Consider the following 27,123-nt stretch of genomic DNA (forward strand, 5'->3'; position numbering starts at 1 on the left):
GACTTACACCCTTACAACATTTGCTAACATACCCTTATTATTAGGATTTAAAATTAAAATTAAAATTAAAATATAAATTATATATATATATTTACGTATATATTGAGAGAGAGATAGATTATCGATTATGAAAATGATCAGAATTCGTTTGCTTTTATAGGAATTTTCGTCCAGGTAATCTCCGCGACTCGCGGTACATTTGGCCTTCGAACTCCGCAAGTCGCGGAGTTCGTTTTTACAGCTCATTCATCCTTGGCTCTTTGTTTGCCGACGATTTTAAATATTAATATAATATATATATAATTTTTAAGAATTATTTATATATTTTATTATATTCATGTGCATAGTTGACTTGTAATTTTTAGTCCGTTGCGTCGAGCGTTGAGAGTTGACTCTGGTCCCGGTTCCAGATTTTCGAACGTCCTTGCGTACAATTTAATATCTTGTACTTTGCGTTTTAAATCTTGTACTCTTGTAATTTCGAGACGTTTCTTATCAATAATTGGAACCTCTTTGATTGTATTTTGTACTTTTGAGCTTTTTGGTCATTTGCGTCTTCAATTCGTCGAATCTGTCTTTTATCTTCACTTTTTATTATTTAAACGAATATTACTTGTAAATAGAACAATTGCAACTAAAAGCTTGTCTTTCTTGGGGAATAATGCTATGAAATATATGTTCGTTTTTAGCATTATCAAATATTCCCACACTTGAGCGTTGCTTGTCCTCAAGCAATATCGTCTTGAAATACAAGAATCACTTCTTTATTCTTCACAGTTTGTACATCAGTGATTTCTTTACGGCGGTATAAACAATGGTAGTAACGATATGGTTTACAGTCTCACATGACTATAAAAATTTAGATCCATTAAGGAAATTGGATCTTTATGAAAACATTTGATCTTTTGAAAATTAAATCTAGTTTTTACCCTAGATAAGTTTTCCGGAATAACCCTTTACCGGTGTTTGCAAATTATTTGTGGGTTTGGTGGGTTTCATATTTGAAAATTTTAGCTCAAAACTTGCGGTTTTGTGTCACCCACTTGCTAACCTTGTATTAGGAAAGCAACACGTCCAGTTTACTTGTCCTGTATATTACCTTTCGGTAAACTACCGTCCGATTGTAAAGGAAAGCGTTGAACAAGCAACTGTTAATTCAATGTCCCCTGACATGCTTTTAATTATGGTCTATAACGTGTCGGACGCAATTACTATCCTTTGTAGGAGCAATAGTAAAGCTCACCCTTATAATTTGTCGGTCTGGCACAAGGTCCTGTCTTTGACCATGCTATGCAACCACCGTTCTTACGGTTGACACCCGATTTGGTTCAGATGACCTAATGAATTCCCGGTGAATTCCTAGGATTTTACGTTCAATGGTAATGAACGCATTGAAAATGGGTTTTCAGAAAACAAATCGGTTTATAATTTGATCAAAATATTTTCTCGTTCAAGCTCGAGTTTAGATATCATTGAATTCCATGAGTTTGAATTCTCAATCTTTAAGGTCAATCTCTAGGATTGAGTAATATCAGGCTTAAAAGCTGATTTTTAATCTTTAAGGAGATTATCCTTTCTGGGGATCTGATTCATTAGTCTTATCCAGCTAATTTGCACGGTGCCCTCCCCATTTTACAAGACAGATCCTCTCATGGTTAGGATAAGTCTGACCACTTGGCGACCCTGTTTGATGCTGAGGTCCGTGGATTTCCTGCTGATTTTAGTGATGACTTTTCTAGGTTTTTCGTCAACCTACAGCTGGTCTGGACGACAACTTCCTGACCTAAATCAAGAAGCGCGTTTCTTTTTCGGAAGACTTTACTTCATTTTAATGATGGAATTGATTCATCGTGTAGATCCATCTCTTTTTTTCTTTCCTCGGGTAAAATAGTTTAGTTTAGTCCAAAGCAAAAGTATTTTCAGTTATTTGTTACAGAAATATGTGACATATGTTTAAGATAACTTGGTAATTTTTCCCACACTTGGCTTTTATTTTCCTTTTTATTGTCCTCTATTCCATTTTAAATGAATTTTAACATTTTGGTTTGTTTCTCAATTTATGTCCTTTTCGAGATAACAATAATTTCGGTGTTAACACCTAGTTTTATTGTTCATAAATATGTATAAACATGATTTTGAGTTCATTTAGTTGAAAATTTTGAAAAATTTTACTAGAATTGGGTAGTCAGTATATAAGACTAGGGCTGTTCTTTATTATCAGAGAGCACTAGATTCTAATACAACTACTACTTTACTAGTATTTCTAATGGTAACCAACTGTATAAAGTAAAAATTTTAAAATCCGAAAGAATTTAACCCCTTCCCACACTTAAGATCTTGCAATGCCCTCATTTGCAAGAAATCAGTAACAATTTAAATTATTGAGGGTGATTTGTGCGAAAATGATTAAATTTTACCAAAGTTTCCAAACATATTTGTGTTTGCTTGCTGAATGATAAATGGTGCATATCATTTGTTCATTCCGTCTTGTTGTTATTTCACATATATTTTGCATCTTGTCGTCAAAATTAGTTGCTTTTGCTGAACTTAATGCCAGTCTTTGAAAATGCATTGTTTTACCCTGTTGTGTACATAAGATAAACTGTAAACATATATACATATTTTTGAAGTTTGGTATATTACCCCACATTCAAAAATTATTAAAATCTAAGAATAAAAGTTAGAAAATTATAAAAACTATTACAATATTAACATAAGTATTAAACGTATCAACATTACAAATTACAAAATAAATAAAACTAAGTAGACTAGGGATGATACTGATACCAGTAGGGGTTCCATGCATAACCATAGGTGCTATAAAATGCTTCGGCTGGGTTATACGTAGGATACGGTGGTTGAATCTCTATAGACCAGGGAGGGAATATGGGCTTTGGAGTAGGAATATAGTTTCTACCTATATGTTGGCAATAAGCTATGATTTGGTTTTGATGAACTTGCCAATCTTCAAATGCTCTTTGTCTAGCATTTTCGTACTCCTGTGAAGCTATAAACCTTTGCATTTCTTGCATTTCATTTCCCCCTCCTACATTACCTTGCTGTTGGTTTCTCTCAACCTGTGGATGTCTACCATGGTATTGTACTGCGGCGTTATTTCGCCTCTTCAAAACTTTCGCACCATGGTATACATTTAAACCTATTGTATCGCGGGGTTCTGGTTCTTCGACTAATAATCCCCCCGACTTATATCCACACCGAGATATTCAGCAATCAAAGTAATAAATATACCACCTCCTATTATGCTATGCGGTCTCATCCCCCTAACCATAGCTGATAAATAATAACCCACACAATAAGGTATACTTACAGCGCTTTGTGGGTCTCGAATACACATATGGTAAAACAAATCCTGTTCATTTACCTTTTCTTTGTTCTTACCTCTTTGTGTAATCGAATTAGCTAAAAACCTATGAATTACTCTTAATTCAGCTCTATCTATATCCAAATAAGAGTAATTTCCCCCTTTGAATCGGTGATGGCTTGTCATTTGACTCCATACACCATGTGTATCAAAATTTTCATCTATCTTTCTACCATTTAGTATCAACCCTCTACAATCGGCAGATGCTAACTCCTCAGGCGTATATATACGTAAAGCCTGAGCCATGTCTAGTAAAGACATGTGGCGCATCGAACCTCCTAACAAAAATCTAATAAAATATCTATCGGTTAAACTAGCTACCCGATCATTTAATTCTATACTACACAACAATTCTTCACACCATACTTTATATACAGGTCTACGCATGGTGAATAAACGTACCCAGTCGTTAAAAGTAGAATTACCATACCTCTGTGCAAGTAATTCCCTAATTGGCCCGGCCAATTCTACAGCTTCTAATGGTCCCCATTCTATGACCCTAGGTACCTCAACAACTTTAGAATGAAGAGTATGCAAACCCCTTTGGTATTTTGGATAATCTATCCAAAGTCTGTCAAATCTCAGGTTCGGGTGCAAATCTTCCAAGTGCATATCAGAAAATGTCATGACTGGATGAGGTATATCTTGTTTGTAGTAGTTATCCACCTCCTGTTGTTCCGCATTCTCAGCAGGAGCATTGCGAGCTTGGGATGAAGATTCACCCCTTTCAGTCTGCAAAACACATCAAACACAATTTTTGTGCATCCAAATATGCATTAGTGTCAGCAAAATAATCAATCAAAATAATTACAATGACATGATCAATTTATATCAAACTTAAGCTCATTTTCATATTTTTATCAAATCTACACTTTTTCAAATAAGCATATACGAAAATGTTCGCCAAGTTCATAAGCATTTAACTCAAATAACATGTCAAAATAATCATTACTAGCAATTAAACAAGTTTCAAATGGCATTATCTTTCAAAAATCAAGTTCATGAATTTTAGACTTGAAAAAGTCCACTTTAATTCTCAAAATCATGTTTAGGCTCAAAGTTTGGATCATTTAACTACCTAAACATGTTACACTACTTAATTTAGCAACAATTCATCACAAAAATCGGCCATAACCTGTTTATATCAAAAAGCCCCAAATTTGCTCAAGAACACAAACCTTAGATTACTCAAAATTTGAAGTTTAAGGCTTCTAATCATGTTAAATAGCATCAATCTAGGTTATACAGGCATAATACATAAACAATTTAAGCATAATTACACTAAAAAGCATCAAAATTAAATTGGGGAAAAAATTGCTCAAGAACACTAATTTTCGGATTAAATGGTGTTTAGGTGTAGAAATTTACCGTTTTTCTTGAGTAATTCCTTGATAGCATCCTTCTCAACATGATTTTAGTAAAAGATTTGATGATTAACGATTAAAAATTGTGATTTTGGGAGGTCTTTTTCGGGTTTTTTCGGGTGTTATTTTCGCAGTTTTTTTGTGTGGTAATGTTCAACTGATCAGTTTTTGTGTTTTTATTTTTTTCTGGGTTTTGGTCCCTCCGCGAGTCGCGGTGTTTGACCCTTCAAACTCCGCGAGTCGCGGAGTTTGTATATATATATATATATATATATATATATATATATATATATATATATATATATATATATATATATATATATATATATATATATATATATATATATATATATATATATATATTTTAACATCTTATACTAATTAAAACAATTAAGTAATTAATTTTAAAATTTTGTTTCCCTTGTTATTTAGGACGAGGTCGTTTCGGATCGATGTCCTAGTCCGTCCTTCGACAAAATTTTAAAATTTGTCTTTTTGTAGCGATTGTTTTAAAAGCTAAGATTTTTGGATTTTTTTTTTTAATGTTTTTGGCATACTTTAATTCAATAAGATTAAAAATAATGATAATAAAAGTTCTCGTCCCTCCCTTGGGTAAAGCAATTTCGGTTCAGAGACCTAGTCTTCAACTTACGACGATTTTTAAAAATCATATTTTTAACTTAGCGAAATAAAGTAAATTTTTGTTTTTAAATTCACACAACTTAAATTTAAAATGCATAAAATTCAAAATTAATATTAAAAATTCATACCAAACTTAAATTTAAAAATTCATAAAAATAAAATTCACACCAAACTTAATTTAAATTTTTATATTATAAATTCACACCAAACTTATATTAATTTTTTGAATATTTACAATTTTAAATATATTGATTTTACAAAGTGTACAATATTAATTTAAAATTTATATATTAATTTTAAAAACATGGTAAAAATAAAATTAAAAATCTTTTTGGCTTTTTATCCCACTTTAATCAATCAAATATTATCAAAAATATGCGCCCCTATTTTCGGTAAAGTAATTTCGGTTCCATGACCTAATTTAACTCATGACGAATTTTTGAAATATTTTGGGTTGATTGATTAAAGATATTTATACCTTAAGAATAAACGTTAAATTTCGCAGTGATGTAATAAATTTTTGTATGATATCAATAATTTCGGTCGCCAAACCTAATTTTATTCAATACCAATTTAATACTTTATAGCGAACAAATTAGCGTATATTATCAAAAGGTTAAAAATAAAAATAAAATAAAAAAAAATAAAAACTGTACAAACATACTTGTGAAATAGATTTCTTAGTTATATGATCTATCCCATTCATAAGATAGTCGGTTTAATTGGTTTTCCATGGCTACATAGGCGTAACCTCGAGCATTCAGTGTTTTTTCTTCTAAACATATGAACGGTCCGTCTCTGCATAAAGTAACAAATTCGGTGTTTGAATAGGTTTGATTATTTGAACATTTACCTCCATGTGACCATTTTCCGCATTTGTGACATCTTTCTAGGTGTCGTGCTCTTCTTTTCGCTGCGAATTTTGATTTTCCTTTACCAAATTGTAACTTATTATCTTCGCATCTGGATTCTTTTCTAACTCCGTCCAATCTTTCTCTGATTACTGATACTATTTCACTCGGTAGTGTGTCATTATTACGTTTAGTGATCAAAGCGTGTAGCATTAGACCATGGTTTAGTTCACAGGCAGTCTTCATTTCCTAAAAAAATAAAAATTCAGAATGGGGGGAGAAGACTAGTTCTTTAGGGTCTGCTAGGGAAAGACCATTCGGGTTCCATTTTCGAGAACTACACCAAAACAGACAATCTAACTCTAACAGAAATACATAAACCCCCTATACTTAGTTGAAATTGTGGTTAACATTATTTTCAATTGAATCATCAACAACTTGTATATCTTTGACTTTTACTTCAATCCATTTGTTGATTTCCTCCGTAACTTTCACAAATTTAACTAACATTGCCTTTTCTTTTGACGATAAATTGGATATTAATCGGTTATATAACTTAAAGTTTCCTTTAATCTTAGCATCGTGAATTCGTTTATAAAGTTTCTTTGTTGAACTGTTAAAAATGGGTTCATCTAATTTCGTATCATCAACGGCATTCTTTGTGATTGGATCATCATTAAGTGTTTCTTCATCTTCCCCACACTTATGCGTTTTTATTGGTCTAACAGTTTTGGTTTGTGGAGATCTAAACTTTCGGTTCACAAAGGTGATCGATGTATCACCATCCCTAAGTGTCATTCTACCTTCTCTTACATCAATGAATGCCTCGGTGGTTGCTAAAAATGGGCGACCTAGAATTAGAGGAATATCAAGGTTTTCCTCCATATTAATCACTATGAAGTTTGCAACAAAGGTCAAACTTCCCACGTTAACAAGTAAATTATTTGCTATTCCAACCGAGTGTTTAATGGTTTGGTCAAATGATTGAACACCTATTTTGGTTGGTTTTAATTTACCCATGCCTAATCTTTTGTATAAGGAAAGAGGCATAATATTTGCACTTGCTCCTAAATCTGCGAGTCCATTATATACAGCACCATCATTAAGTAAGCAAGAAATGATAAATTCACCCGGGTCTCCTGCTTTAGTAAGTCGAGTTGGTTTGTAAACCTTTTTCGGGTGTTCTTTCCTTGGTTCTTTCATTTCTATTTGAATTTCTTGTTCACATTTTTCTTCGTTTCTTGGAATGGGAGGTTTGTATAGGAATTCTTCTTCATCACTCAAATTTGAATCCTCCCTATATTCCAATTTTGATTTTTCATATGTTGTTGATAACATATTTATGTTTTCATTTTGAAGGTTTTCTTGGGTGGTGAAATTATGATTAACTTCATTGTCAACTTCCATCGGACCATGTATGTAATGTTTAACTCTGTGACCATTAACTTTAAATTCAATCCCATTTGAATTTATTAATTCTATCGTTCCGTATGGGAAAACTCTTTTGACTATGAATGGTCCAGACCATCTTGATTTCAATTTTCCAGGAAATAGCTTGAATCGTGAATTGAAAAGAAGAACTCTGTCTCCTTCTTTAAATTCTTTTGAACTTCTGATTCTTTTATCATGCCATTTCTTCGTTCTTTCTTTATAGATTAATGAATTTTCGTATGCTTCATGTCTTAATTCTTCTAATTCATTTAGTTGACTTAATCGTAGACGTCCAGCTTCATGTAAATCAAGATTACATGTCCTCAAAGCCCAAAATGCTTTGTGTTCAATTTCTACTGGGAGATGACATGCTTTTCCGTAAACAAGTCTAAAAGGTGTGGTTCTAATTGGAGTTTTGTAGGCTGTTCTAAAAGCCCAGAGTGCATCCTCCAATTTAATGGACCATTCCTTCGGATTTGGTCCTACGGTTTTTTCTAGAATACGTTTTAAAGCTCGGTTGGTATTTTCAACTTGTCCACTTGTTTGTGGATGATATGAGGTGGAGATTTTATGAGTTACTCCATATCTTTTAAGAACTTTCTCAAGTTGATTATTACAAAAATGAGTACCCCGATCACTTATTAAAGCTTTCGGTGTTCCAAACCTTGCAAAAAGACGTTTTAAAAAGTTGACTACAACTCGTGCATCGTTAGTTGGGAGAGCTTGTGCTTCCGCCCATTTAGATACATAATCAATGGCTACGAGAATATAGAGATTATTATGAGATTTTGGAAATGGACCCATAAAGTCAATACCCCAAATGTCAAATACTTCACATACTTGTATGACATTTTGTGGCATTTCATCACGTTGACTTATTTTTCCGGCCCTTTGACAAGCATCACAGGATTTGCAAAGAAGGTGTGAGTCTTTGTAAATTGTAGGCCAATAGAATCCAGCATCATAAACTTTTCTTGCTGTTAGTTGAGGCCCATAATGCCCTCCTGTTGGTCCTGTGTGACAATGGTTTAATATTTTACTGGCTTCATCTCCGAATACACATCGGCGTATTATTCCATCTGGACAACTTTTAAACAAATGTGGATCTTCCCAGAAATAGTGTTTTATATCACTGAAGAATTTCTTTCGTTTTTGGTACGATAATCCTTTTTCAAGGAATCCACATACTAAGTAGTTTGCATAGTCTGCAAACCATGGAATTTCATTATAATCTATCTTCAATAGATATTCATCAGGAAAGTTGTCTTGTATGGCCGATTCATTTAGAACTTCTAACTCAGGATTTTCAAGACGAGAAAGATGATCAGAGGCGAGATTTTCTGCTCCCTTTTTATCTCGGATTTCAATATCGAACTCTTGTAAGAGTAAGATCCAACGGATTAATTTTGGTTTAGCATCTTGTTTTGAAAATAGGTATCTAAGAGCAGAATGGTCGGTATAGACCACCGTTTTTGCTAGAACGAGATATGATCGAAATTTGTCAAAAGCAAAGACAATAGCAAGGAGTTCTTTTTCAGTAGTTGTATAGTTCGTTTGTGCTCCTTGTAACGTCTTACTAGCATAATATATAGGTTGAAATCGTTTTTCAATCCTTTGTCCTAAAACGGCTCCCATTGCAAAATCACTTGCATCGCACATTAGTTCAAATGGTAGATTCCAATTTGGTGTTATTATGATCGGCGCATTAGTTAGTTTCTCTTTAAGAATATTAAAAGATTTGATACACTCATCTGAAAAGATGAATGGGGCATCTTTTTCTAGGAGTTTATTCATAGGAGTGGCAATTTTAGAAAAATCTTTTATGAAACGTCGGTAAAATCCGGCATGCCCTAGAAAACTCCTTACTCCTCTAACATTGGTGGGATGTGGAAGTTTAGCAATTACATCTACTTTAGCTCTATCCACTTCAATTCCTTCTTTTAAAATTTTATGTCCAAGAACGATGCCCCCTTTAACCATGAAATGGCATTTCTCCCAATTAAGTACTAGATTTGATTGTTCGCATCTAATAAGCATTCGTTCAAGATTAGCTAGACATGTTTCAAATGTATCACCGAAGACTGAAAAGTCATCCATGAAAACTTCCATGCATTCTTCTATCATGTCATGAAAAATCGCCATCATACACCTTTGAAAGGTTGCAGGGGCGTTGCAAAGTCCAAATGGCATGCATTTGTAAGCAAAAGTACCATAAGGGCACGTGAATGTGGTTTTCTCTTGGTCCTCGGGTGCTATTGGAATTTGAAAATATCCGGAAAATCCATCTAGAAAACAATAGTAACTATTTCCGGCTAATCTTTCCAACATTTGATCAATGAAAGGTAAGGGAAAGTGATCTTTTCTGGTGGCGTCATTTAATTTTCTATAATCAATACACACACGCCATCCTGTTACAGTCCTAGTAGGAATAAGCTCATTTTTCTCATTTGTAATGACAGTCATGCCACCCTTCTTAGGTACGCATTGAACTGGGCTTACCCATGGACTATCAGAGATTGGATAAATTAGACCTGCATCTAGCAGTTTAATAATTTCTTTTTTAACTACATCTTGCATATTAGGATTTAGTCTTCATTGGCATTGCACATACGTTTTATGACCTTCTTCCATAAGGATTTTATGTGTGCAATACGAAGGACTTATTCCTTTAATATCATGAATCTTCCATGCAATGGCTGGTTTATGAGCTTTCAACACAGAAATGAGTTGTGATTTCTCATTTTCAGTAAGAGAAGATGATATTATTACAGGTAATTCAGATTCACCATGTAAATAAGCGTATTCCAAATGGTTTGGAAGTGGCTTTAGCTCTAATTTTGGAGGTTCTTCTATCGATGATTTATATCGATATCTGTCTTCTTCTTTTAGCATTTGAATTTCTTCTGTTGTTGGTTCATATCCATTAGCTATAAGTGTAGCTAACATTTCAGCTTCATCAATTTGTTCTGTTCCTTCTCCTAAAGAACATTATCCTGTTCCTTGTAATTCTGGAAATTCTTCTAATAATTCTGCATGTGCATCTATAGTTTGAATATAATAACATGTATCATCTGCAGATTGCGGTTTTTCAATTGCTCTATCAACTGAAAAGGTAACACTCTCGTCCTCTATACTTAGGGTCAGTTTCTTACCGAACACGTCTATCATTGCTTTAGCCGTGTTTAAGAATGGTCTTCCTAATATGAGAGGAACTTGAGAATCTTCTTCCATGTCCAGAACAACAAAATCTACTGGAAATACTAAAGTACCAACTTTAACTAGCATGTTCTCCATTATCCCTCTAGGATATTTTATTGATCTATCGGCTAGTTGTATGCTTATTCTGGTTGGTTTCAATTCTCCAAGGTCTAGTTTAGTGTATAGTGAATACGGCATTAAATTTATACTAGCACCTAAGTCTGCCAATGCTTCTATTGAACTAAGACTACCCAGAAAACATGGAATTGTGAAACTTCCTGGATCAGATAGTTTTTCTGGTATCTTATTCAACAATACTGCTGAACAATTAGCATTCATGGTAACAGCCGAGAGTTCTTCCATTTTATTTCTATTTGAGATTAGATCTTTCAAGAATTTAGCATATCTAGGCATTCCTGAAATCACATCAATGAAAGGAAGATTTACATTTATCTGTTTAAACATATCCAAGAATTTGGATTGCTCGGCTTTAAGTTTCTCTTTCTTCATTTTACTCGGGTAAGGAAGTGGTGGTTAGTATGGTTTAACATAAGGTTTATCCTTAATTGTGTTATCTTCATTAACCTTTTCAACTACCGGTTCTTTTTCCTTATCTTGATCAGGTTGTGGTTCTTGTGGAGTAGGAATAGCTTCATCAGAAGTTACAGGTATTTCAGGTGGTTTAAGTGTTGTTCTACTTCTTGTGGTAATGGCTTTAGCTGTTTCATTCCGGGGGTTAGTATTTGTATCACTAGGTAGACTTCCCGGTTTTCTTTCACCTATTAACCTTGCTAGGTTACTTACTTCTTGTTCCAAGTTTTGAATAGAAGCTTGTTGATTTCAAAATGCTTGAGCATTTTGTTCATTAGTTTGTTTCTGAGATGTGAAAAACTGCGTTTGAGTTTCAACTAGCTTCGTCATCATATCTTCTAAATTCGGCTTTTTATCATCGGTTTGTTGTGGTGGTTTGTTTTGAAAATTAGGTCTTTGCTGATTGTAATTATTATTGGATACTTGTTGATTGCTAGGACCTTGTTGGTTGTTGTATGGAATATTTCGGTTATAATTCTGGTTTTGATTGTAAATCGGTCTTGGCGGTTGATAATTATTCTGATAATTATTTCCAGGCCTTTGGTTTATGTATGAAATATTCTCTCTTTGTTCCATTGTTAATTCAATACTGAGACAATCTTTTGTCAAATGTGGTCCTCCACACTGCTCATAACTAATTCGTATTGAGTGAATATCTTTAGTCATCTTTTCCATTCGTCTCTCCACAGCATCTATCTTTGCAGAAATGGAATCTAAGTCATGGCTAGAATCGGCTCTAGCTGTTTTAGATGATCTAACGATATCTTTTTCTTGGTGCCACTCATGTGAGTGGGAAGCAGTGTTATCAATAATTTTATAAGCATCAGTTTCGGTTTTCTTCATAATAGAACCACCAGCTGCTATATCTATGTCTTTCCTTGTAGTGATGTCGCATCCTTGGTAGAATATTTGTACTATTTGACAGGTGTCTAAACCATGTTGCGGACATCCTCTTAATAACTTTCCAAATCTTGTCCACGCCTCATATAGAGTTTCATTCGGCTTCTGTGTGAATGTAACAATTTCTCCTTGAAGTCTTACGGCTTTAGATGCAGGAAAGAATTGTTTAAGAAATTTTTCAACTAAAACGTCCCATGTATCAATCGCCCCTTCAGGTAACGATTCCAACCAATCTTTGGCTTCTCCCTTTAAAGTCCAGGGAAATAACATGAGATATATCTGTTCATCCTCCACTTCTCGGATTTTAAATAGTGTGCAGATCCTATTAAAGGTACGTAGATGTTCATTTGGATCATCCTTCGGCGCACCACTAAATTGGCATTGATTAGTCACCATGTGTAGAATTTGTCCTTTAATTTCATAATCTGGCGCATTAATGTCTGGATGAGTAATTGCGTGACCTTGGCCAGTGCGTTTAGCTCTCATTCGGTCTTCCATACTTAATGGTTCTGTTACTTCCATAATTGAATTTGTTGAATCGGAATCACTAGAGGATTCTGATTTAATGGTTCGTTCCTCAACAATCTCTGTTTGAATGATTGGTGGTTCCGGAGGAAAGTTTAGTGGTTCAGGATCTACGAATCGTCCCTGAATATTCTCCGGATTCTCAATTGTGAGGTCGGGTTCAAAAAATGGATTATCGGAAATTTGAACTGGAGTACTTGGTCGACTGGATGACGATTCTAAAGAAAAATCAACGGCAGTAATATTTGCTAAATGTCTTGATCTAGTTACAGGTGGTGAACGTACAAAAGGTGGTGAACGTCTTGCTCGGTGCATTCACTGAATATCCTATTAGTTTTTAAAAGGAAAGAAAAATTATAATAAGTTATCTAATCAATAGACTTTTCTGATTTTGCCCACGTTTCGAATAGCCAAAAGATGCAGCAGAGGGGCAGGATTCGTTTGGTCTCAATATAATTGAGGACTGTTTGGCTCCAATAACCCGGTCCACGTACAAATCCAACTATTACTACGAACCAGAAAATTTTGATGTCTATCAATTTAACCACTTAAAATAAATTTTCGTAATTTTAAGAAATTTAGATAAGAAGTAGAATAAAAATCTATGTCCTAAAACTAGAATAGCGAGAAATAAGAAAGAAAAAAAATTCGTCGAAAAAGGTTGAAAAAGAAAAATGGTTGAAAAATAAAAGGTGACGGAAAAATAAAAGAAACTTATAACACTTAAAAACACTTGACTAACCTAACCTTATTACCACAACTAACTTAAAATTATAATCGCAAATTGAGATTACTAATTGGAATGATAATTGATACATACGTAAAAGTTGTCTAAAAATATTAAAGCTTACAGGAAAAACTAAATCCCAAATGGAAATAACTTAAAAAGAAACTAAAACTTAAAAAGGCGTCGCAAAATTCTAAAGTACTTAAATCTTAGTCTAAAGAAAAAGCACTTAAGAGATTTTACGGCAAAGCCTAAAAATCTAGAAGTAAAAATAACTATGGGAAAAACTAAGTTTAAAACTAAATATGAGCTAAAAATACAAATATTATGCTAAAACGATTAAAAAGGGACAAAATATAAAAATAAACTAAAAGTTGTAGAAAGTACAATTTTTATAAAAATATTATTTTTATATTAATTATTTATTAAAAATATTAATTTTATATATAATAATACTAATTAAAATTTAAAATACAATTTAATTTAAAAACTTAAACTAATTATATTAATAATTAAGTAATTAGGGTTTATTAATAATAATAATTAATAATTACCCGTAATAAATGCTGATTAGGGTTTCTGTCGGTGTTAGAGTGTCTTCGCGAGTTGCGGTATTCCAAGCAGCAAACTCCGCGAGTCGCGGGGTTCCAATTTTCAACTCAGGTACAGTTTAAAATTTGACGCGTTTTTTTTATATTCTGTTTTATATCTTCTGTTTAAATCAAAATATTTATATAATAAAAACTTATATTTAAAAACTAAAATAAAAATAGAACTACTTTATAATTTTAAAAATATCTTAAAAATAGATTTAGATATATATTAAATTTTTTTTCGGCTTTTTTTTATGTTCTACAAAATATTTAAATAAAACTTATATTTTTATAAAATAAAAATAAAGAAACTTTATAAAACTTAAATATTTAACAAACTCTTAAAAATATTTATATTTTTGTTTTCTTTTTATATTTTTGAATAATTAAAAACGTATTTTTACAAAAGTGAATTTTAATAAAAAGTAAACTAAAAATAAAAATCTTTTTTTTTATGTAGCGTTGCGCTTCCGGCTTTTAAACTAGATCTTCTCCCCGGCAGCGGCGCCAAAAATAACTTGATAGTTAAAGCTAAGGGGTATAAAATACTATTAATTTTTAGCAGGAAATACTATTAAATACGATACAATTTTACACAAGATATTTATTTATTTATATAATGGATATACTTAAACCTTTCTACAACACTTATAGGCAGTGTACCTAATCGTACAGTAGTGTAGTTTTTAGTAAGTCCGGTTCGTTCCACAGGGAAAATCTTTAAACAAAGCTTAACGCTATATTAGTTTACTTTTATAAAAATAAAAATATATATATAAGTAATATTATTATTATAAAGGGGGGTTTTTACCGTTTAATGACCGGTTTGTCGATTTTAAAACTTTAGTCGCAGTTAAAAACAAATGTAAAATAATAAATAAATACAAGACTTAATTTAAAGCGTAAAGTAAATAACGATAATGAAATTGCGAATAATAAAAGTGCGATAAAATAAACTTGCGATAATTAAAAAGTACGATAATTAAAAGTGCAATTAAATACAATAACAATAAAAATGCGATAATTAGAAGTGCAATTAAATATAAAATAAAGGAAATTAAATATGAAATAAAAGAATTATGCTTATTTAAACTTCCGTAACCATGATGTTTGACGTGTTCATTTTAGTTTTATGCCCATGGGTTAATTGTCCTTTGTCCTGGATTATTTAATATGTCCATACGGATTTGTCCATAATAGTCCATCAGTCATAAATATAAAGAGCGAAAGCCTTCGTCAAATTATTCTTATTCCCGAAGTCAAATATTCCAACTAATTGGGGATTCGAATTGTAACAAGGTTTTAATACTTTGTTTAATGAATACACCAGGTTATCGACTGCGTGTAAACCAAGGTTTTACTACTTTGTTAACAATTACACCAATTACCCTTGAATGTAATTCACCCCTGTTTCAACAAGTCTATTAACTATTAATCCAGTTCCGTGTCCGGTAAAATGAATAATTATTGGTATTTATAGATATCCCGCCCACCGTACCCAGTCAAGCGTATGTGGTTATATATAAATATGTCGAATTATAAGTTTGTATATTAAATTAACAAGGTATTGTTTAGTTAATATAAAACTCATTAATAGCCCATAGTCTAATTTCCACAAGTGTCGTTCTTTTATCCAAACCCCAATTATGGTACAAAGCCCAATTATCCAATTTTAGTAATTAGCCCAACATCATGATTACTTCGGATTAAATAAGCATAATAATAACTTAGCTATGAGACATTAATATAAAAAGGTTGAACATAACTTACAATGATTAAAAATAGCGTAGCGTTACACGGACAGAATTTCGACTTACACCCTTACAACATTTGCTAACATACCCTTATTATTAGGATTTAAAATTAAAATTAAAATTAAAATATAAATTATATATATATATATATATTTACGTATATATTGAGAGAGAGATAGATTATCGATTATGAAAATGATCAGAATTCGTTTGCTTTTATAGGAATTTTCGTCCAGGTAATCTCCGCGACTCGCGGTACATTTGGCCTTCGAACTCCGCAAGTCGCGGAGTTCGTTTTTACAGCTCATTCATCCTTGGCTCTTTGTTTGCCGATGATTTTAAATATTAATATAATATATATATAATTTTTAAGAATTATTTATATATTATATTATATTTATGTGCATAGTTGACTTGTAATTTTTAGTCCGTTGCGTCGAGCGTTGAGAGTTGACTCTGGTCCCGGTTCCGGATTTTCGAACGTCCTTGCGTACAATTTAATATCTTGTACTTTGCGTTTTGAATCTTGTACTCTTGTAATTTCGAGACGTTTCTTATTAATAATTGGAACCTCTTTGATTGTATTTTGTACTTTTGAGCTTTTTGGTCATTTGCGTCTTCAATTCGTCGAATCTGTCTTTTATCTTCACCTTTTATTATTTAAACGAATATTACTTGTAAATAGAACAATTGCAACTAAAAGCTTGTCTTTCTTGGGGAATAATGCTATGAAATATATGTTCATTTTTAGCATTATCACTAAACGTTAATATGTAATATACTACGTGCGATTTAGACGATGGAAGAAAATTGACTTATTATAAATTTTTTTAGAAAACCAACCGGGGAAGAAACTCTGTGACGATACAGAGATGTTGAGGTGAAGTTACGGCGCCCATGAAAAGCAATATATTTGGATGTCGAAGCCTTTTCATGAGAGATACCTTAAAAAATCGAATGCACCATGTAAGTTTTACCAAATCCGGTATATCATAATCAATATCTATATCTATATCTATATAATATATATATATACCTCCTGCTTAAATGAAACCAGCACATCATATGAAAGTTCCTGATGTTCAAACACCTTGATTGCGACTTCCTGCATAATTAAATTCGCATTTCATTTGAATTTTCTTTAATATCTATTTTGGTAGTGCATCAATAAAAAAACTAGTAACATCAAACCATACTCCTCAAAGAAAATATTCATGAGTGGGAGATGGAGAACATACTGATCCGTACCACAGTCCCTGATATAGAGTTCCACACGAACCTGCCAAATAAAAAACTTTTACATGTAATAATATAATAAATTAAGAAATATGAAATGTTTAAATTAAACGGCCTTTTGTTACCTTGTCCGATCTGTTGTTTAGTTATCAAGTCTTCCCACATGATCTCATAATCTAGATTATCTTTCTCATTTTTGACTTTGAGGATGGCATTACTTTTGATGCTCTTAAACATTGTGTGCTACTCATACTACTTGTTCTACTAATACGAAATGTTGAAGGCCACAAACCTGAAGCGTCAATCTTATTACTGACAATACTGTTATGTTCACAAAGATGACAATTTACTTTTGCAGAAGCAATGGAACTCATTTGTGGACCATGTTGGGTAATGTCTTCTATTTCATTTGATATCTGCGATAATAGCGTTTCCTTTTTACTTTTCCATGGATATGCTTTTGAAGACAAAACATTGTGGATCGATAATAGCGTTTCCTTTTTACTTTTCCATGGATATGCTTTCCAATGTTTGTTTTCACTCCCGTTGGCAGTATCTGTAACCCAATTTCTGCTCAAGGACTCCTCTGCATTCATGGAAAAAAACACTCCAAATGGGGATGGATCGATATGCCCCCTCGGTGTGTTTCCTTCACTATCAAAAGTATTGTGTAAATGATCTTCATTATCTGTGTAGTTCTCTTCTATCATCATTTTCGACTTCACCTTTAAAGCATGTTTTAAGGTTTTTAACAATGACAATATCCATTAGGTAACACCCTATTTAATGAGTTTCTAGTGAAAAAAGTTGCAACGTATCCAACTTTGGTCTTATTTTTGTTGTGTTAACCAACACGAAAATGATGTAGTGTTAAGGCGTCCTGATTTCCTCAAAAGAGGTCTTGGGTTCAAACCTATCTAAGTAAACATCTTAAAGGTGGCCAAAGAAAGGGTAAGAATTGTAACGGGGATACACATGGCCGTTCTGTTAATTTTAAGGCCCTGTTTAATAAGCAAAAAGAGGCCATTTGTATACGAAAAGTTTTTCATTTATATAAAAATAAGTTCAATACGAAAAGTTCAATAGCAAGCGTCGATTTATTGGCGACTTGACTGTCGCTTAGAGCCTAAATTGAAATCCAGAAAGGATTTAAAACCCATGGAAATTTGATTCAACCATTTTCATGGCGTCTCATTTTTTATTTTTTATATTTTATTTTTATTATCAAAATTTTTCCTACTTATAGGCCAGAGGTCCTTTTGGTAGCAATCTCTCTATCCATAAAACATTGAGAGGGATGACTTTCTCTACTTTTAGGAGTGTTCACTTTGGGTGGAGAAATAACTTGTCTTTATTCTGGGATAGGGGAAGGATTGTCTACATCTCACCTCCCCATACCTCGCATATGCGGGATTGAGTTTTGTTGTTGTTGTATAAAAATAAGTTTAATAATACTTCAAAATATATGTAACTGCACACCCCAAAATCCAAACATGTGGATACGTCGGTTAGGTCAAGTGTCAAGAAAAACACCCACACTTGCTAGGTAACCTAAACAAGGAAAACCTTGTTTGTGTACCCGTTTTAACCAAACAACTGTGCTTAAATTAAACATGAACTATTTGAAAGTTGCTTTGTTGTACCTGAAGTGTGCCAAACTCTTTAAAAAACGAGGATGATGACATACTAACCAAATTGGATATCTTTGAGGCAAATGAAGCCTGAGAAGGTGGTTGTTGATGAGCAAACCCAGATCTAGTCCTCATGGGTTTAGTAACGGTCAGCCCTACTTGTATAAGTTGATACGGACGCGTATCACTTGATATACTAATTGTGATGACCCGGAAATTTTCCGACCAAATTTAAACTTAATATTTATATTATTTCGACATGATAAGCGAAGTCGATTAGGTTGAGTCTCAAAAATTTTGAAATGTTTCATATATTCATTTGACCTTTGATCATTTCCGACGATTCACGAAAAATGTTGTGTAAATAAATAAGTGAATAAATATATAAATAAAAATATAAATATAAGTATATATATGTTAATTTGAATTAGTATAATACTATCTAATTGTTTGAGTAAAATATGTAGAGAAATATACAAAATATATGAAGCTCGAGATATACAAGTGTTGTTATTAATATTATTATTATTAAACCTATTATTACTATTAGTTTCATTCTTAATAATAAAATTAATATTAAATAATAATGCTTACATTATATTGTTTCTTTACATAATTAATATAAAAATATAAACATATACTCGGTATACGGATACAGATATATACATAAATACATGTAACTTGTTATATCTTAATTATTATTTGTATTAATATCAGATATTAAAACTTCTTTTATAATTAACAATCATCAGTAGTATTATCAATAATAATATTATTATTATCATCTCATATTGTTATCATTAGTAATATTATTAATTCAACGATCATAAAAAAAAAAAAAAAACACAGTGTTATATAAATACAACAGAGATATATAGATATATGTATATATTGCGATAAATACAGATATACATATAAATTAGAATTTTTGTTATTTATTATTATAATTCTTATTATTATTAATATAATTATTAATTATTAAAAATTAAAAATTATAAATATAGTGACAGGATACATCACGCGTATGCAGTAACTGACATAATCTATTTTTTTATTTTATTTTATCTTCTTCTGCTGTTGGCCTGTGAAACTTGGTCGATCCTTTTTATCACAAGAAAACAATTTTACACAATTATAAGGATAACAACTCCATTAGTTACTCAAAAACAGAATCTACAAAATACTAAAAAAAACGATTTCGTAAAAAAAAAAAAAAGAGAAGAGTACAGCCTATTTTTCTTTTTATCTTCTCTGTTCTTTGTTCATTTTACCAAAAACTCGAATCCAAATTTAAATGCAAAATCTAATAATGCAAAGATGTTAGGAAAGATCAAATTAATCTATCTGTAAGTTTTCGTGTCTCAATTCTTTGTATTGATGTTGAATTTCGAAGTCAAAGTTTCAAGTCAAAAGGTCAACATAATTGTTCATCACAAAAATTTGAACTTGTTTTGATGTATTAAATTAAATTGATGATTCCATTAGTTTCTATGAATGATTTACAAACTATTTCGTGTTTTAATCTAAGTCCAATACGTTCTTAAAATGGAATTCATAATTTTTTTTTTCTTTAATAATAGCGACGCAGGCTGTGGTTGTTTTCATTTTTTTTATTTTATTTTTGCTATTCAATGGGAGGTTACAGTTATTACGTATAAAAAAAAAATCCAACCTCTTGCTACGATGTCTTATTATATTAATTTCTGGTCGACTAGTTGATGATTGAAGAAGATGAAGTACTCGCCGTTAAATACTAGATATATTAATTTAGGTGGAGTAAATAATCAGAAAACCAGCTGCAGATGGGTGGTTGTGAGTGTTATTGGGTATCCGGGAGGTCTCAGGTTCGAGTCCCGTTCGCGACAATTTTCTTTTTAAGACTTCTTTTGAGGTAGTTTTCATATTAAGAATTTATATTATCATTATTATTATTATTATTATTATTATCATTATCATTATTATTATTATTATTATTATTATTATTATTATTATTATTATTATTATTATTATTATTATTATTATTATTATTATTATTATTATTATTATTATTATTATTATTACTATTATTGTTATTAGTTAATGTTATTATTGTAAGAATATCACTAGTTTTACAATCATAATACCAAGTATTATTACTATATTAATATCATTATATAAATATTAATATCATTGTTATTGTTATTATTGCTATTATTATCATTATTATTCTTATTATTGTTATTACTATTATTAGTAATTAAAATTGATTATAAACACATATGCTAAAATTAATAATAAAATTGTTATTATCACTAATAATATTATCATTATCATTATTAGCATTATCATTAAATTTTATTATTATTATTATTATTATTATCATTATTATTAATTTTATCAGATTATTATTAAGTATCAATATTATTATTATTATTATTATTATTATTATTATTATTATTATTATTATTATTATTATTATTATTATTATTATTATTATTATTATTATTATTATTAGAATTGCGAATTGAGGTTATAGGAACTCTAGTCATTAGTTTAGAAATGTAACACAAAGATTTGGATAACTATGAACATAATAATTGTGATGATATTGTTAAGATTATAATAATAGAAATCTTGAAAAAGAAATAAGTACTATTATGAAAATGATTAATTTAAAACTATAAATAGATAATGATTTAAAGGAACTATTAAAAATTATTATAATTATTGATATCATTGTTATTATAATACAACAAAGTATTAAAATCATTATTAAAATCATTATTATTTCTGATAACCTTATTATTATCACTTTTATCATTATATAAATATAGCATTATTATTATTTCTAATATTAGTAATATTATAATTATTAGTAATACTACAATTAGTAATTTTATCATTGTTATTATCACTATTAGAATTATTAATATTAATATTTTATCAGTAATATTAAGTATTATCAATATTATCATTTTTACCATTACAAATATTATCTAAAGTACAATTACAATTACTAATTTCATCAAACAAAAAATAATCCTACAAAAGTATATTTAACTTAACTATGTTAAAATTTTCATTTAAAATGAATACATTTAATTAAATAATAAATATATATAAGTTATTAATACAAAGATTTTATCACTAATAATAATAGTATATATAAGTTCGATTACGATTATGTGTATTAATAAATATACAAATGATATAGGTTCGTGAATCCGAGGCCAACCCTATACTTGTTCAATATCGTTCTATGTATTTTTACTACAAAATACATTAGGTGAGTTTCATTTGCCTTTTTACCCTTTATATTTTTGGGCTGAGAATACATGCGCTGCTTTTATAACTGTTTTACAAAATAGACACAAGTAATTAAAACTACATTATATGGTTGAATTATCGAAATCGAATATGCCCCTTTTTAGTCTGGTAATCTAAGAATTAGGGAACAGACACCCTAATTGACGCGAATCCTAAAGATAGATCTATCGGGCCCAACAAGCCCCATCCAAAGTACCGGATGCTTTAGTACTTCGAAATTTATATCATGTCTGAAGGAGGATCTCGGAATGATGGGGATATTCTTATATGCATATTGTTAATGTCGATTACCAGGTGTTCAATCCATATGAATGATATTTTTGTCTCTATGCATGGGACGTTTATTTATGAGAATTGGAAATATGAAATCTTGTGGTCTATTAAAATTATGAAATGATTGTTTATGATAAACTAATGAACTCACCAACCTTTTGGTTGACACTTTAAAGTATGTCTATTCTCAGGTACGAAAGAAATCTTCTGCTGTGCATTTGCTCATTTTAGAAACATTACTTGGAGTCATTCATGGCATATTTCAAAATACATTGTATTCGAGTCGTCGAGTTCATCAAGATTATTATTAAGTCAATTATAGTTGAATATATTCTGAAATGGTATGCATGCCGTCAATTTTCATTGTAAAGAAAGATTGTCTTTTAAAATTGAATGCAATGTTTGTAAAATGTATCCTATAGAGGTCAAATACCTCGCGATGAAATTAACTGTTGTGAATCGTTTATAATCGATATGGACTTCGTCTGGATGGATTAGGACGGGTCTTTACAGTTGGTATCAGAGCGGTGGTCTTAGCGAACCAGGTCTGCATTAGTGTGTCTAACTGATAAGTCGTTAGGATGCATTAGTGAGTCTGGACTCCGACCGTGTCTGCATGTCAAACGTTTTGCTTATCATTTCGTGTCGAAAATTTCCTGCTTATCATTCTTAGGGAATCACTTTCTTATCATTCTTAATCTAGACATATCTTACTGCCTGGATTGCATGAATAGTGTATAGACAAAATTCATATCTTAGCGTATCTGCTAATTCATATCTTAGCATATCTATTACTGTAAACTTTCCCTAACATATTCTGTAGATTCCTCCGTAACTTATGGGATTTTAGTATTATATATGCATATGTAAATTATGTATTGCAGGGTACTAATCTACATCCTATAATCTATTTCTTATCAAAAATCCTTCATCTGATCGTACGAGACGAATCCCTCAACCAGTTCGAATCCCTCGGATTCCGACAGCTATTCCGATTTGGAGTTTCACCTAAGCTCCGAAAGCAGTGCCACCAGAATAAATCAACCAATTCATCTGATGGGTTTGTAGTCGACTTAATCAATGGAGACGCGCAGAAGGCGATCCCTTCCACTAACCGAATTCACCTCTTGGCGAGGAACCTGAAGCACTTACCGGTGAATAAATCCGAAACACCATTTTCACCATCAATTCCAGAGTAGCTCGATATGATTATATTCTATCTACGATTCTAAACCTTATTCATCCGCTTATTCTGACTGACAATCATCGTGGAGTAATGGAAGAAGTCAACAAACTTCGCGCTCGAGTAATAAATTTGGGAAATATGGTGCAAAACGTACCAGCTTCAGAAACATCACCAGCAACATCACCAGTACCACCAAAAACAAAGTTTCAACATAACACGTCTCAATATCTCATTATGTACCTCGAGCATAGTCATCGTTCTACGAATCGTTCTACATCATTTATCTTCGTTCGACATGGCGATTATGTAATCTCTAATGTTTTAGAGATTATATATATTCCTGCTCTAACGGTAAAATCAAATGAGATTAATATCATATTAACTCATTAAATCCATAATTACATCTGAAGAAAATATATATGCAAGTATATTTTCATAAAGATTGTAATTAAAAATTCTTTTGTACAAACTGTTAATGGTGAAAATATTTTAACGGGTAGGTAATACCCAAAGAATATTTAGATTTCACACTAATAAATTACACTGTACATTCTTCGAATCAGATTCAATAGTCATTTACTATCCTACTTACATCCACCGATATACAAATCCGTTCACCACGAAATAACCATCTTCATTCAATTTCATATTTGGATTTTGATCTATCAGAATTCAACAAGTGGCATAATTAAGAAAACATTAGACAAGATAAAATTTGTTAGAAACAAACAAATTAACTATGAGAAATTTTGTTAAGAATCCACGCTAACGAAATCCTAGCTAACTGTTCCTAGCTAACTGTTAATTCCGTATTACATTTTATTTATCACAGTTTATTTATCGCAATTTAATTATCGCAATTTACATTCTCGCAATTTTATTTATTGTCATTTAATTTCTGTTATTTACTTTACGCACTTTATTTATCGTTATTTAATTTCTGTTATTTATTTTACGCACTTTAAATATCGGGACACGTATACAAGGTTTTGACATATCATATCGACGCATCTATATATATTATTTGGAATCACCATAGACACTCTATATGCAGTAATGATCGAGTTCTCTATACAGGGTTGAGGTTGATTCTATAATAATATATATACTTTGAGTTGTGATCGAGTCTGAGACGTATACGGGTCATGACACGTATTAATTAATTCGAATATTATAAATTAAACTATATATGAATTATTGAACTGTTAACTGTGGACTATCGACTGTGGACTATCAAGATTGGACAATTAAAAATGAATTAAAATATTAATTATAACATATGAAACTAAACAATTCTTCAAGTTTGCCACTTGATTTCATCTTAAACCTCATTTGTATCTCGACGATTACAATCTGCGTTCAAACCTTTCATAATTCTTAGAAACACCTCAATCGAGAGTATGAACCAACCGCACTTCATCTACAGAAGAAGAGATTGACGCATATAGTTATGCACCTGAAAACACTCGGAATCGGAGTAAAACGTTTAACCCGTATCTGTGTTAGCTCCTTTAGCATTATTATTACCCAAATTAACTTGGTAATCCCTTTCAAAGTAGCAAATTTTATCACAGCTCCAGCATGTCAACTTCGATTTTTTCGTTCAAAACAATCTTATTAAAACCTTGATATATATATGTGTACTCTTTTATTGTTACCGAGGAACCTTTTATATTCCACGACATTATCAGAAGATGTACCAGCAACTCCGTTGATCTTTGATTTTTCGAAAATCATTATATTCATTGAAACCCCATCTTGTATTCATCTATACCCTGTAACAATAATTGCCATACCAATTACCGGGAATCAGCAATCAATATTTCGAATCTCGTAGCATTTATACATCAATAGTTATATGTATACATATAACAATTATCTTCTAGGATTACGATCTCCAATTCTGAAATTTTGAAAAGGCACCCAGTTTACGAATCGATACTCTGAATGTTGGAAAAGCTCAGGAACGTTGGAACTGGAAAACAGATAAAGTTATCCATGAAGGAGACCAAGGACAAATACAAGGACCATACCCTATATTCAAAGAATCCAGATAATTCTAGATCCGTTGAAATCTTTAGAGAATATCTTGCTCCGAAGTCATGTTAAAATCTTGCGAAAAATCTTTCTCCATCAACCATCGAACTTAGAAATTCCAAAATATCATCATCAATATCTTCGATATTTCTGAGGATATTTTCATAAATATTCTCGTCCGAAATTATATACCTCCTCGTGCTTCCTGTGTATCATTATATTGGAAACATTCAATAGAAAATTTTGTACCGAAAAGCAGATTATGCGAAACTACGAAGAAAGCCGTGGACAAATCACAAAGAATAAGTTTGACTTCAAAGAATCCAAATGATTCAATGTCTGCTAAAGTCTTTAGTGAATATCTTGCTCCTCACTCTAAACCCTTGCAGACAATAGTTTCTATTATCCTCTGATCTTAGATATTCCGAGATATTATCGTATCCTTCATTATAAATATCCTCCATATTATCGGAGATATTTCTATAACTATTCTTATCTGAAATCATTAATCTCTTCGTGCTATCAGTATTACATCATATAGAAACTGTTAGTTTCTATATTCTGTAAACTTTCGAGCTTAAAATATGAATGATATTGAAGTAATGTTAGGAATTGATGCATGAGTTAGTATAATATAATGACACTTGATCAATGTGATTATATTACAGTAAGTCATGCTGAGTTTCTAATGGGACGTAATGATTCACATATCATAACGTCATCATGTGCCATGTTACATAACTCTGTCATTCTGCTTAACTTCTGAACATATCAAGAAAGTATATTCTTGATAGTTCTATTCTTAGTGAATCTGGTAATTTGACAAATCAAATCGTGCTATTACGTTCCTTCTTATTTAGAACATTAATAATGTTCATTCTGAAACTTATATCTGCGAACTCTGGACCATTACAAGAAATGCCAAATCGCCAGAAGAAGAAACGAAGGAACAAAGCTTTAAAATAGAAATTGGAATATAAATCGCAGCAAATAGGAGGGAGTATTAACTGTGGATGAAAATGATTATAGGAAACAGAAAGGGGGACATTGAAATATAAGGAGAGATATAAAGCCCGATAACAACGCATAAATTACAAACCGTGTATATCAATGTTTATTGCAACATAAAGACACGGGAGAATTAAAAGCACTATAACCCTAAGAGCAAAGTAGAAGTAAGCAGATTCCTCTGGTAGAAGTTGGAAAAGGAGAATGATGGTTACGATAGTAAGAATAAGGACCAGGATTAGAACTGGATTAAGCATTTCTACAATCTTTTAGATGTATGAACTAAGGAAGAGAGTATGGGAATGGTGAGAATAATGGAACGGAAGAGTTTAATTTATAATGAGAACATCAGACAGAGTAATCGAGGCAGATCACCGTATTAAATTATAGAGATCTTAATTTCTTTATTCGCCAAAGAATCAAATCTTTTAGATTTCAAAAATTTTCTTTATATCCCTTGAATTCCGGAATTCAACCAAAACAGCGTC

General features: G+C 31.4%; 1 pseudogene; it reads right to left on the reverse strand.

Moving 5' to 3' along the window:
* Positions 1-18,960, reverse strand: part of LOC139876209 (probable serine/threonine-protein kinase SIS8) — a 33,297-nt pseudogene extending 14,337 nt beyond the window's left edge.
* Positions 18,961-27,123: the final 8,163 nt, after the last annotated feature.

The sequence above is a fragment of the Rutidosis leptorrhynchoides genome, chromosome 11 (assembly GCF_046630445.1).
Source record: "Rutidosis leptorrhynchoides isolate AG116_Rl617_1_P2 chromosome 11, CSIRO_AGI_Rlap_v1, whole genome shotgun sequence".
In the NCBI taxonomy this organism is placed as follows: Eukaryota; Viridiplantae; Streptophyta; class Magnoliopsida; order Asterales; family Asteraceae; genus Rutidosis; species Rutidosis leptorrhynchoides.